This window comes from Tenrec ecaudatus, chromosome 4 (assembly GCF_050624435.1).
Source record: "Tenrec ecaudatus isolate mTenEca1 chromosome 4, mTenEca1.hap1, whole genome shotgun sequence".
In the NCBI taxonomy this organism is placed as follows: Eukaryota; Metazoa; Chordata; class Mammalia; order Afrosoricida; family Tenrecidae; genus Tenrec; species Tenrec ecaudatus.
In genome coordinates, this window is record NC_134533.1 from 107,185,165 (window position 1) to 107,188,476 (window position 3,312).

The 3,312-nt window shown below is 44.6% G+C and overlaps 1 pseudogene; it reads right to left on the reverse strand.

Moving 5' to 3' along the window:
- Window positions 1-569: 569 nt before the first annotated feature.
- LOC142444309 (methylosome subunit pICln pseudogene) lies at window positions 570-2,958 on the reverse strand (annotated as a pseudogene).
- Between the last annotated feature and the right edge of the window lie 354 nt (window positions 2,959-3,312).

The following is a 3,312-nucleotide window of genomic DNA, read 5'->3' on the forward strand; positions in this document are numbered from 1 at the left end:
CACAGACTGGAATTTTGCAAGCCAAGCATGGTGAAAGGAAATGTCCTAGACTGTGTGGCTGGGATGTTTTGAAGAGACTCCCTAGAGATGCTTGAATTAATTAATCTGGGCCCCAAATGAGTAAAATATCTTTGCCTCTCAAGAAAATGAACAAAGAGGCTAAGATTTCTCTGAGGTCCCTCTGTCTCTCCTTCCCCAGTGACTTTACTACCACCTCCAAGCTCCTGTGCACTTTCGCCTCGTAGCCCTGCTGGCTTATAGAAGATGCAGACTGTGAAGGGAGAGACGACAGGCCTATGCAGAGGTACTGAGACTCAGAAAGTTGGGGGGGGGGGGGCCAACAATAAACTACAAATACCCTCCAAGTTAAGTTAACTCACCGTTGTTAATAAAGGTCATGAGTTTATTCTGCTGGTGACAACTTATTTTCACAATAAAGTCTGTCTCAAGAAAGAACTCAGGTGAATTTGGGAGAAGGAAAAAGTCTTTCATCAACTCCAATTCCACAATGTAAAAGGCACCAAGGTCTCCCACATTTACAGGCAGAATCTTAATGACATTTTCAGTGATCAAAAGATCTGCATTCTCAAAAATTTCCCAGGAACTGTCAGTGTACTCTCTACCTCCATCCCATCTTCTAAATCTCTTATTGAATTTTGTCTGGACCCCAGCTGTGTAGCACTGGCTGCTCACAGACTGAGAAAGCAATCCAATGTGGCTTGGCCTTCTGCTATTAAATGGGATAGTCCTTCTTCATAGGTATAAAATGTAGGAATATCCCCTTGCCCTTTTCATGGGCTTCTCCATCAAAATCATCTGTATCTTCATCCTCAAGATCTGGATGCAAGGACTGCCATTCACACATTGTGGTGAACATTGCTTTTAATGCTGATTATTGCTAGGCACAGATCTAAATTCAACAATCAGCTGATCAACAAATTCTTTTCCAAATTTTGCATTCACCAGAACATACGAATAAGCATGTAAGTCTCAGGACACAACATGTAAGCTAATGGCAGGGTATTCCTATGAGAATCCTAATCCAGAGCCATCTAGCCAAAACAGGCAGCTCTCAGCGATGCAAAGGGTGCCAGTGCCGAGGCCCTTTCGATCCAGCACAGTCGCAGTAGCTGGCTGCTGCCGTCGCAGTCCCTCCGCTGGGCTAGGTGGAAGGAAGCTTGAGGACGCTTATTGCACCTCGGTGCATCCAGATACAGTGCTAGACTCTCAGTATTGCAATTGGAGGCTTCAGGTTTTTTCTGGAATTCTTTTCATTTCAGATATGCTGAGCATATTCTTCCCTTTTGGCGTTCTAGCTCTAGGTCTTTGCACATTTCATATTTGACTTTGTTTTCTCGAGCTGCCTTTTGAAAATGTCTGCTCAGTAACTCTTTATGAGAGTAGAAAGCCTCCTGGTCTTTCTCCTGTAATTTGGCTGGTGGTTTCGAACTGCTGACCTTGCAGATAGCAGCGCAATGTGTGCCCACTACATCATCAGGGCACCTGTGTAGATGAGAAAGCAGAAGAAATTCAAACACTGGCTCCTATCTCCTATCAGTTAAAGTTTCCCTCCATGAAACATCAGTGCCTTCGCAATTCCATGCTTTGCAAGCATGCTCGCGGATCAGGTTCTGTGAAGTCTCCTGCGTCAGCATTAACAGAGACACCTCCGCGTAGAGTCATGTGACATGGGACTGAGAGGAGTCTCTGTTACACTGTATCTGTATGAAGTTCAGATGCACACAGAGCTAATGACTGCAGCAGCTGGGCCAGAATAAGAAGCAAAAGCCCAGGAGACAGGGGTGGCTAAAGCATCTGAGATGTTCTGATGCAGAGAATCTCCAGCCATCCGCTGTACATCACACTGCTCTTAATTTGGGTACTGATGTGCTTGCAGACCGAATAAGTAAAATAACACCCCGCCATCCCCCCACCCACCGCACCACAACTAGCAGCAAGAGTAACTAGTCTTTATTAATCAGAAACTCGACCAGGACGTTTTCTACGAGCTTTGTAGGTATGATAGCTTCTAATTGTCACCACAAACCTAGAAGGAATGGATTCCCCCTGCCCCCTCATCTTCCCATGCAAGGGAACAGATGGAGTTAACGTAGCTAGGAATGGCAGCACCAAGATGTGCACTCAGCTCAGCAACCAGAGCTTGCATGCTGTTCTGCTGCAAGACATTAAGGATGCGAAAGGTTCAAATCCAGGATGGGATTCCACAAATAAATTTTTTGGGAAAAGAAGCGTCATAGTCTTACAGGGCATTACAATCTGATGGAAAACACAAATGGCATCTTCTTGCCCCATGTGGCGGACACCCCTCAGTTCCTACCCCAGATCCAGCAGTGCCTTTGGCGGCAAGTTCTCTTGCCAGTGCAGTCCCCCAAGACTTCTCCTTTTCAGACTGGTTCCTTCTTCATAAGTTTGTTCCACAAGATCCGAGTCGGACCCGTCTTGAGGCCTCTGCTCTCTGTGAGCTGAACACCATGTTCTGTTTTCATCCCTCCCATCCTGGTCTCATTGTCTTGCAGAAAATGACCCTGTTCGAGAGTTCCTGTTTTACTGCTTACAGCAGAAGAAAAGCAAATGGGGGTTGAAAATAACATCACAGAGAAACTTCAACCTCACCAGCAGCCTTAAAAGCCTGTTAGTCCTCTGATTCACAGCTTTCTCTCCAGATGCAAGTGCAGATCAGGCGGCTTTTCTGAGATTCCTTCTTCTCTCTTTCTGCCCCATCCTTTTGGTAACCGTTTCATTCAGTTGGTCCCATTCTTTGATTTCGCATTCACTGTCAGGGTCCAGCCTCTGCAAACTCCTTTGTGCCCTAAGAATGTCTCCTTTCTTTCCACCCTACCTAATCTGCTCTGTGAAGTTGAGAACAGAAAGACTCAAATACAATTTACTTAAATCTGGAAATAAACTCAGGCTGCGCATATTCATTTTCACATGCATGTCGTCATTGTTGCCACAGAAAAAGATGGATGGGTAACCCAAATCCAAGGTCTTTCTCCTTTGTTGGCTTCTTTCATTCGCCATATTTTTCTTGGACCCCAAGGTCCTTTTTTAAAATGTTAATTTATTAAGCACCTGTATATCAGTAAGTACTGTCGAAAGTGCCAGAGATAAGATAATTACATATGTCATTCTAATATTAGCCTCTATCAACTCAATTTTAAAACATTTTGCACCATCTATTATTGCGTATGCTACTCAAAACTCTCTGTTTACAGTGGTTTTGACTCACAGTGACCTATAGAATGGAGTAGAACCACTGCTGTGGGTTTCCAAGATGTGCATCTTTATGGG